At 52.1% G+C, this 10936-nt stretch overlaps 1 long non-coding RNA gene across 1 annotated transcript; it reads left to right on the top strand.

Annotated features, from left to right (window-relative positions):
• The first annotated feature begins 1205 nt into the window (after nucleotides 1-1205).
• On the top strand, nucleotides 1206-8698 carry LOC308470386. Its single transcript, XR_013982402.1, has 2 exons — nucleotides 1206-1339; nucleotides 7933-8698. It is a non-coding gene; the product is annotated as an uncharacterized lncRNA (long non-coding RNA).
• Nucleotides 8699-10936: the final 2238 nt, after the last annotated feature.

Genomic DNA, 10936 nt, shown 5'->3' with positions numbered 1-10936 from the left:
CTGCCATAGTCAAAACAAAAAAATTCCTTCCAGTAGCACCTTAAAGACCAACTAAGATACTTCTTCAGATATCTGAAGAAGTGTGCTTGCACACGAAAGCTCATACCAAGAACTAACTTAGTTGGTCTTTAAGGTGCTACTGGAAGGAATTTTTTTGTCTTGCCTATAGTGTTCTTTACTCTTGATCAGGGCTACATAACAGCTCCACCTGCCCGCCCCCCCATGCCAGTTAAGCACACTTTTTTATTTTTTAAGTGGATAATGTAACCTGTACTTAGCCCTTAATCCCAGCACATATTTTAAAGGAACAGAAACAGGAGTACAATCTGCAAGCTTGTTTTCAGAGCATTCAAACAGTGATGCACACGTTTGTTAGATTAATATGTAGTTTAGATTCTGCATTGATACACTTTGGATCAGGGGTCAGCAACCTAAGGCCCATGGGCCAGAGGCGGCCTGCGGAGGACGCTTGACTGGCCCATGAACCACCCCCGAAACGAGCTGCCCACTTGCGTGCTGCACTAAACCAGTGCAGTGCTGGAAATCGCATCTGCACAGACACAGACAATTGCGGGCGCTCACACTTATGCACAGTCCGGCCCATGGAGGGATCTCCGTGGGACTGATCTGGGCCTGCCCAAACAAGATAAACCTTGCTGACCCCTGCTTTGGATGAAATGCAGTTAAAGGCACAGCCTGCTAAGTGATGCAATGGTTGCATGGATAGGCAAACTAAGGCCCAGGAGCCAAATCCGCCCCAGTCCCCTTCTAAATCCAGCCCATGGATGGTCCGGGAATCAGCGTGTTTTTACATGAGTAGAATGTGTGCTTTTATTTAAAATGCATCTCTGGGTTATTTGTGGGGCATGGGAATTCGTTCAGGTTTTTTTTTCAAAATATAGTCCGCCCCCCCCCCCCAAGCTCTGAGGGACAGTGCTACTGAAAAGGTTTGCTGACCCCTGAGTTAGAGTGTTGGACTAGGATCTGGGAGAGCAGGGTTCAAATCCCCACTCAGCCATGAAGCTCTCTGGGTGACTTTGGGCTAGCCACCATCTCTTAGCCTAACCTACCTCACAGGGTTGTTGTGAGGATGAAATGGGGACAAGAAGAACCATGCACACCATCTTGAGATCCTTGGAAGGTGGTGTGTGTGTGTGTTTCTGAGTAGCCATTGGTAGACTGTTAGGCTTCTACAAAATTATCGAATCATAGAGTTGTAAGGGACCACAAGGACCACCTAGTCCAACCCCCTGCAAGGCAAGAAGGTTTTGCCCAACATGGGGCTCGAACCCACAGCCCTAAGATTAATAGTCTTGTGCTCTATCAACTTTAGTATTGGGTATTGTCAGAGCTGGCTCCAGGTCCCAGCTCACAGAGGACCAACGCTAGCCGGCAGTAATGTACAAAAGTCTTTATTGAAGTACAGTTTCCATTTTCAAGCCGCAGCGCCCCAGCTCTACGTCTAGGGGTTAGATCGGCGAAGCTCCATCTGAGTCTCCGCCCCCTGTACACCAGTTTAAGATTCTAGCCTTACTCCACCTCTTACGTCTCTCCTTTCTCCTCTGGGTCCTGCTACCCCCCGGGGTCCCTTCCTTCCTGGATTCTTCTGACGCTGACGTTGACCCCCCCTGACTCCTCCCCCTCTTTTCGGCGGGCTTTGGGACCTGGCTCCCTATCCGGGCTGCCAACTGCGCCGCCCTCCTGTACATTTGAACTTGGCGCGCGCGCCCAGCCTTCAACCTTCCTCTCGACCGTTTCCTCGCTCCCCGATGGAGGCGTGACCAATCCTGACTCATGTCCTCCCACTGGCAGTGCGCCGTCTGATCCCGATGCCTGGGACTCCTCCCCCCTACTGCACTCTGGTGTGGACGCTGGTCCTGATTTCCAACTGCTGCTCTCTGAGTCCCCTCTGGCCCCTTCTTCCTGGGGTGTCCCCCTCGGCACCCCCCTTGCTCTGACCATGGGAGCCCCTTTCTGTGAATCTTCCGATTCGCTGGAAAGACTCAGAGACCTCGGACCGCTGTCATCGCTAACATTTCCTTCGGACTCCTCCCCCTCGCTCTCTATTTCCTCCCTTTCCTGTGCCTCTGCTCCTGAACCCCTGACATCCATCCCCCCCTCGAAGCCCCCCCTTCCCCCCTCCCCTCCTTCAGGTGTGGGTACTGGGTGCTCCGTCGTTGTGGGGGTGAGTGCCGGATACAGTTCGTCCCCCGTGGCGTGCATCCAGCCGGATAAGTCCGGCTCGTCCTCCGTGCTCTCGCCGACCTCAATTTCCTCTGCTTCCATCTCTTTGCCGCCGTGCTCGAACCCAAGGTCCTCCCCCAACACGTCCATGTCCGTCTCTCCCCCGGTCTCCTCCGGGGACGTTGCCTGCCAAGGACCCCCCAGCCACTTCCTGCGCCACTGCTCCTCTGGTCGATTGTCCCACCAATAGGAACGGTCTGAGGCAGACCCCGAGGGTGATCCCTCCGGGGAACGTGTTTCTAGTGCCGGTTCCTCGTCCGAGGTGAACCCCTGGAATGTGCTAGCTGAAAATGTGGGTGTGAAAAGCCAGTCGTCGAAATACTCGGCTGGCATGGGCCTGTGTGGGAAAAGGGCATGAAACTCGTCCTTGAGAAGAGGTTCGTCCAAGGCATAGTCTGGCACCCAACTGTTGGCGCTGGCCGGGGTACCTTCTCTGGCGAGAAGATATTCTACTCCCTCTTCCCCCCATCTCGAGTCTAAAATCTCTGTGACTTCGTTGACGGGTTCCCGCCTTGGCGACCCCCCCCTTGTGGGCGTTTCCCTGAACGGGTCTGGTGCCGTGCCTGGCTCCTGAAATCTATGAGGTGCTTTGTAGGGCGTGAGCACTGATCTATGGAAAACTGGGTGCATTCTGGATCCCTCCGGCAGTGTCAACCGGAAGGCCACTGGATTGACCTGTGCCTCGACTTGGTAGGGTCCTAGCTGCTTATGCCCTAGCTTCTTCTTCGCTAACGATCTGGCCGGCACTGCCTGGGCTGCTAACCAAACCCAGTCTCCCACCTGTATGTCTTCCCCAACCCTTCTGTGCTTGTCAGCCTGCAGTTTGTATGCGTGCTTTGCTAGTTCTAACTGCCTCCGAAGCTGTTCGTGAACCTCCTGCAACTCTGATGCTAAGGCTTCCGCTGCCTGTGGCTCCCCCTCCCCCGCTCTCGCTAATCCCGGGAAGGTTCTGGGATGCCTCCCGTTGTTGGCGAAGAACGGTGTCACCCCCGTGGACACGTGCTTCGTGTTGTTGTAGGCGAACTCAGCGAGCGGCAGGTAGTCCACCCATGTTGCCGGCTGCTGATTTGCGTAGCATCGCAGGTACTGCTGCATGATGGCGTTGACTCGCTCCGCTTGTCCGTTCGTCTGCGGGTGTCTCGCCGACGCTAGGTTGATCTTGACGTTCAGGAAACCCATCAGCTTCTGCCAGAAGTTCGAGATGAACTGTCGCCCCCGGTCGGACAGGATAGACCGTGGCAGACCGTGAACCCTGAACACGTGGTCTATGAACAGTTTGGCGGTCTGTTCCGCCGTGGCCACCTTCGCGCACGGAATGAAGTGGGCCATTTTGGTGAACATGTCCACCACCACTAGCACTGCCGTCTTGCCCCTTGAGCTGGGTAGATCCGTGACAAAGTCCAGGGCCACCCTCTCCCACGGTTCGAGCGGTGTCTGCAGCGGTTCGAGCAGTCCCGCCGGCGGTTTGTGCACTGACTTGGCCCTTTGGCAGGTGTCGCACCTCGAGACGTAATCCGCGACTTCCCCCCGCATCTTGGGCCACCAAAAATCTCTGGCTACTAATTCTACCGTCTTCTCTTTGCCAAAGTGCCCGGCGGTGGGTGCGTCGTGCAACTGCTGCAGTACTTTCGCGCGGAGGTCGTCTCCCGGTACGTAGAGGGCCCCTCTGCGGATGAGCAATCCGTCGCGTATCTGGAACTCGTCGTCCTCCGCCGTGCCCCTTTGCACCTCCTCCATCTTGGCTTGTGCGAAGGGGTCCTTCTGCAGTGCTCGACGTACAGCATCCAGGTCCACGGTTGCTGAAGCGCACGCCCACGCTTTCGGTGCGAAAATGTGCTTGGCCGCTGCTGGTGCCGCCTCCTCGAGGTATTGCGGCTTTCTGGACAGTGCATCCGCCATGATGTTGTTGTCGCCTGGGATGTACTCTATCCTGAAGTCGAAATCCGCAAAGAACTCCGCCCATCGTATGTGCCTCTGGTTCAGGAACCTTGCCGTGCGCCAGTACTCCAGGTTTTTATGGTCCGTGTGGACCTGCACTGTGTGTTTGGCTCCAATGAGGAAGTGCCGCCACGCCTTGAATGCTGCATGAATGGCCAGCAACTCCCTGTCCCAGATGGCGTAGTTCTGCTCTGACTTGCTGAGCTTCCTGGAGTAGAAGGCACACGGTCTCCAGTCCCCATGCGGGTCTTGCTGCAACAGTACTGCCCCCACGGCTCTGTCTGAGGCGTCCGTTTCAACCCTCATCGGTCTGCTGGGATTCACATGCAGTAGCTGCTCTTCGGACGAGAAGAGACGCTTGAGTTTCTGAAAGGACTGCTCCGCTTGCTCCGTCCAGATGAACTTCTTCTTCTTGGAGCTGAGCGTGTCGGTAATGGCCGCCGTCTGCATCGCGAACCCCTTGATGAACTTGCGGTAAAAGTTGGCGAAACCGACAAACCGCTGGACCTCCTTCCGATTGCGCGGGCTCTTCCAGTCCAACACTGAGCGAACCTTGGCGCTGTCCATGGCGAGCCCCTTGTCCGACAACTTGTAGCCCAGGAAATCTACCTCCTTCATGTCGAACTGGCACTTCTCCAGCTTGGCGTACAGCCTGTGCTCCTGCAGTCTCTGCAGAACTTCCTTGACGTCTCCCTCGTGGGTCTCCTCTGATTCTGAAAATATCAGGATGTCGTCCAGGAAGCAGACGCATTTCTTGTAGAGGAGACCCGCCAATACGTGATGCATGAAGGCTTGAAAACAGTGGGAGCCATTTTGTAATCCAAAGGGCATAACTCTGTATTCATAGGTGCCCAGGGGCGTGAACATGGCAGTCTTCCATTCGTCGCCCTCCCGTATGCGAATCAGGTTGTACGCCCCTCGCAGATCCAACTTTGTGAAAACGCGTCCTTTCCTCACCGTTGCGAGCAGGTCATCTATCTTGGGCATGGGAAAGGCTGTGGGCTTGGTTTTCGAGTTCAAAATTCTATAGTCCACCACAAGCCTTTTTTGGGGCGTGTCCTTCTTCTTCACAAAGAATACAGGACTGCCCCCCACTGCCTTCGACTCCTGGATGAAACCGCGCTTCAAGTTGAGGTCTATGAACTCCCTGAGTTCCTGCAGCTCGTCTTCAGACATGGAATACAGTTTCCCGGTTGGCAGCGTCGCCCCTGGCAGGAGGTCAATCTTGCAGTCATAGGACCTGTGGGGAGGCAGCTTGTCCACTTCCTTCTCGCAGAAAACCTCCAAAAACGCTGCGTACTTGAGTGGCACTGCTTGCAGCGTGCCTAATTGTAGCTGCGGGTCATCCTCTTCCCCTTCCGGGTTAGGCAGAATGCAATGTTCCGCACAGTATGAGGAGCCGAAGGTCAGTTGTCGCTGGTACCACGCCAATGCTGGGCTGTGCCTGTGCAGCCAACTCATGCCTAATACTATAGGCGTGTCCGACAGTTGGGTGACATTGAAGCTGATGACTTCTCGGTGATTCCCAATTTGCATCACCATCGGAGGCGTTTGCTGCACCACCTGCCCCCCCAGCAATTCCCTGCCATCCACCGTGACAACCTTCAGAGGCAGCGTGGCTGGCAGGAGTGCTATGTTGTGCTCTTGAATGAAATCCAGTCCTATGAAGTCTGCGTTACTACCAGAGTCAATGGTAATCGGCACTTCCATAGTGAGTCCATTGGGTAGTTGGAGCGATGCTGTGAGCTGCACCACTGGTTTGGGCGGGAGGGGGTCTGTGGGCTGCAAAATCTCTGGGGACGGCTTCATTGACTTGTCTGGCTGGGCCCCAGTGCCTCTTCCTCCAACCAGACTCTGTCGTTTCCCTGCTGTGGTTCTCTCTGCTGAGTTGCGTCTGTTACTGTTGCTGAGGCTGCAGTGTGCTTGTGGAGCCTCTGGGGACACTCTTTCGCCATGTGCTGAGCACTGTCGCAGATGTAGCATTTCCTGTTCCCTCTAGGAGGCTTCGCTTTGACTGCTCCCGGTGTTAGGGCTCTGGTTGCTGACTGAGCCCTGGCGCTTCCAATCTCCATCGGTTCCTCTCCCCCTCCCTGCGGAGGTGTGGATTGCGCACGCGCTGCATCCTTGGGAAAGAGGGGAGGTGCTCTCACTGGCGTACGTCCCCAACGTCCTTCTTCTCTGTTCCATGGACGTTCTTCCAGACGCACCCCAATTTGCAGCGCCCACCGGACAACCTCCTGAGTGCTCTTTGGTCTCTCCCCCCTTGCAATCTCATCTTTCACATTTGCATTCAAGCCTTCCCAAAAAAGGTCTCTGGCTGGGGCAGAATCCTTCTCCCATCCCAGCGCATGGACTAACGCAAAAAAGCGGGAATGGTACTGCCTTACACTGGCTCTGCCTTGTTTGAGCCCATGTATGTCTTTTCTGGCGATATCAATGTCTATATTTGATAAAAAACACGAATCCATCGCTTTAATGAATGCATCCGCATTTTGGAGCGCCGGATCCTTATCTCTCCACAGATTGCGCAGCCACGCTTTAGCTTCCCCATGCAAATGGGACAAGATAAACCCCACCTTCTCTTGCTCATCTCTAAAGTCTTTATCCAGCAGTTCCAGCGCAAACAGCACGTCTGCTCGGAAGTTAGGGTACTGCTGCAAATTCCCATCGAAATGAGATACCAGGCTGCCTCCTCTTTTTCCCAGCCCAATCCCCTCTGATTTGGGTCCCGGTTGCCCCTGCTTAGCAAGCACTTCCAACCTGGCTTGGAGATCCCTGCAGGCGGCAGCCGCTTCCTCTTCCCTTTTCCTGGATGCGAGTACCTCCGCGTTGAGTTGTGTCACTGCATCTTGCAGGGCTGCTAGTTGCTGTTCTGTAGTCATCTTGCCTGACTTTTGTGAGCTCGCGAAGCACCAATCTTCTTCCCTCGCTGCGTCCACTCACGTTACGAGGTTTTTGGTGCAAAACTTTTTGGGATGGAGCTTACTGTCAGAGCTGGCTCCAGGTCCCAGCTCACAGAGGACCAACGCTAGCCGGCAGTAATGTACAAAAGTCTTTATTGAAGTACAGTTTCCATTTTCAAGCCGCAGCGCCCCAGCTCTACGTCTAGGGGTTAGATCGGCGAAGCTCCATCTGAGTCTCCGCCCCCTGTACACCAGTTTAAGATTCTAGCCTTACTCCACCTCTTACGTCTCTCCTTTCTCCTCTGGGTCCTGCTACCCCCCGGGGTCCCTTCCTTCCTGGATTCTTCTGACGCTGACGTTGACCCCCCTGACTCCTCCCCCTCTTTTCGGCGGGCTTTGGGACCTGGCTCCCTATCCGGGCTGCCAACTGCGCCGCCCTCCTGTACATTTGAACTTGGCGCGCGCGCCCAGCCTTCAACCTTCCTCTCGACCGTTTCCTCGCTCCCCGATGGAGGCGTGACCAATCCTGACTCATGTCCTCCCACTGGCAGTGCGCCGTCTGATCCCGATGCCTGGGACTCCTCCCCCCTACTGCACTCTGGTGTGGACGCTGGTCCTGATTTCCAACTGCTGCTCTCTGAGTCCCCTCTGGCCCCTTCTTCCTGGGGTGTCCCCCTCGGCACCCCCCTTGCTCTGACCATGGGAGCCCCTTTCTGTGAATCTTCCGATTCGCTGGAAAGACTCAGAGACCTCGGACCGCTGTCATCGCTAACATTTCCTTCGGACTCCTCCCCCTCGCTCTCTATTTCCTCCCTTTCCTGTGCCTCTGCTCCTGAACCCCTGACAGGTATATATTTATATTCAGTTCAAGAGAATTATCAATATATCCCTTTGGGTTTTACAAAACTATGGGGAGCAGAAGAGTCTTCTAACCATTAAATTATTTTGAATCAGTGCCCAATAGACTGTTTGTTTTCTAACTGAGTCTCATTTGAACAGTTAGGCTGATATGTTTGTTTTCCAACTGTGGTTGTGAAATTAAGTTTAAGTGGATTTGTTATATAAACTCTGTTTGTATATTCCAATTATGTTTCTCGCCGTTATAAAATAAATGATGCAATTCTCAATTCCTTTGTTGCACAATACACATAATATCTAAACAGCAGTTGTACTTTGGGAGGCTGTGAGAGTGCATTTGACTCATTCTCCAAATATTGTCTTGGCGATTTTGTATATTTTGGCCAACAGTGAATTTTATTTATTTATTTCAATATGGTTACTAACAACAGTACAGGTTGCTTCCATGTTGTCTTATCAATTATATTAAGAAAGCTGATTGTTCATTTTTGTCTGGTAAGACACCCAAAGAACCCAATTTTAATATATCCTACAAATACATATATTGGTTTTATTCCAGTGTGGCTTCTCCAAAAGAATCTTGGGTATGGTGAAGGTGCTGGTATTTTTTTAATGAATTTCCCAGGGTCAACTGTGGAGAGGGAATGACTATTAAAGCCAGTTTAATTTTGCAGGTTTGATGCCCTCAGTGTCCAGATACTTTACCTGGAGACAATATTAGTGTAATAAAAAAATAAAAAAATCTTTTCAAAGTATCAGAATTTGTATACCACTTAATTGTAAAAACATCTAAGCCATTTACATTTTTTTAAATATACATTAAAATGATTGATAAAAACCAGAAGTAAAAAACAAGTTAGCCTAATTTCTTCCCAAGATATAAAAAAACCCAGCAGTTAAAAGCTATGCATTAAAATGTAAAATTATATATTAAAATACATGTCAGCTTTACATATTAAAATACATGTCAGCTTTTGCCTAAGGAAAAAAAAAATGTTTTAGCAGGTGCCAAAAACAGTACAGCAAAGATGCCTGCCTAATGTCAAAGTGTAGGTGCTGCCATGCTGAAAATACTGATTCCATACAAGTGCAGAAGAAACATTATCAGATCAGAGGGATCGAGTAGGCATCTCTCTCCCTCTGCTTCTGAGGAGTCAATATGAAGAACATTCCATTGTGGGGTCACAAACCATTTTGGTCCCAAGAGCATATTTGCAAATTGGAGAAACTGCACATCCACTGCAACCACACAGATACCACAACTACATATGATTGGTTGTGAAGCTTAATCATGGTCTGAAAAGTCAGAGCTGAAGGGGGAGGAAGGGGTAATCCTTCCCTCCCCAGTTGTGACCATCCTGAAATTCCTTCTCTTCTATTGTGGTTAGGCTTGAAATAAGCATTGTATGTCTCATTAAAGGAGTAGCAGACATTTTAGACAGTGGGGTTGCATCTGAGGAAGGAAGGGTTATGGGCATGGGGGGAGGATTAACTCTCTGCTCCCCAGCTATGAGTTGTCCCCCCACCATATATTTGTATCAGAGATGCAGATCAAGTCTGTTCAGATTGGAATTCACATGGATGGTAGGTGAAGGACCCTGTGTGAGAAGCAGGGAAGCGAAGACCTCCCAGGGTGGGAGACTGGGAGAAGAAAGGGAAGCTTCCAGGTGAGCCAGTGGTGTAGCATGGGTTGCCAGGACCCAAGGCAAGGAAAGTTTAAAGGTAAAGGTAAAGGTACCCCTGCCCGTACGGGCCAGTCGTGTCCGACTCTAGGGTTGTGCGCTCATCTCACTTAAGAGGCCGGGAGCCAGCGCTATCCGGAGACACTTCTGGGTCACATGGCCAGCGTGACGAAGCTGCTCTGGCGAGCCAGCACCAGCGCAGCACACGGAAACGCCGTTTACCTTCCCGCTATAAAGGAAAGTTTGGCACTCCCTAATCAACGGCTCCATGAGTTGCTGCTGCTGCTGTCCGACGGAACTGCAGAGCAGTGCTGGAACGTGTGCATGCCTCCTCAGGCTGGGGCGCAGCCACCACTGTGAGTCTTGCCGTCCATCTGCCTCCTCTGCCAGCGGGGATGCCACCTGGCCAAGGGATGCAAGGGCCCATCCTCTCCTAGCTCCTGTTCAACATGAGGCGGGCCGGAACAGGGAGCCCCTTGAAAAGGCGCAATGGCACTCTCTCTCTCTTGCACCGCTGCGCCAGGCCTCTGTTTCCCTTTCCCTCAGGTGAAATCCCCAATGGAGAATGAATCACGAGCGATGGTGGGTTTTTCTTTTGGGAAAACAGGTTGCAAACAATCTTTATTATATCAGATGTAAACAAGGAGTTTTGGTTCTTCTTCTTCCACAGAAATGTAACCAACAGTGCTGTTGCTTTTTATTAAAACGTATACTGTTCCAAGTTATAGGCTGTATGCTGTTCAGGCTTCAGGTTACTTTCTTTTACACATCTTCCATAGATCAGACTTCTCCACTCACACTTCAGGAAGTTAGGATTTTACCTGCACTGTTTCCCTTATAGACCCCCCAAATCCTCCTTGGCCTCAGAATCACTACTGCCCTTTCCTGTCAGAGTATTCCCTCAGAGGACCCTTTTTCCTGTAAACACCATGCAGGACTGTGTCTTTTCTATTTTACCCGTGTTCTGCAATTCAGAACCTTTGTCACAGTCTGGTTTACGGGCGGTTGAAGTCCTAGCAGAGGACGTCGGGACCGGGGACAAGACGGCGGTGTGGGAGCAGGAATGAGAGTCAGGAAGCCAAGGGTCCGAGGATCAGGAAGCAAGGAGTCAAGAAGCCAAACACAGCAAGGCAGGAAGCGTGTTGCTGTGGCAAAGAGCCAAAGAGAATTGCTGACCTTATATCCCTTCCCGGCTCGCCTCTTGAGAACAAACTTAGGAAAGCCCCAGTCCTGCGAAGCTCTACCGGTCACAGGGCCTGGCTCCGGCACGTACTCCTGACAACTTTAAGCATATACTGAGAGTTCTCGGCT

The sequence above is a fragment of the Podarcis pityusensis genome, assembly GCF_964106645.2.
Source record: "Podarcis pityusensis genome assembly, chromosome: 1".
NCBI classification, from domain to species: Eukaryota; Metazoa; Chordata; class Lepidosauria; order Squamata; family Lacertidae; genus Podarcis; species Podarcis pityusensis.
This window is presented reverse-complemented; position numbering and strand designations above follow the sequence as displayed.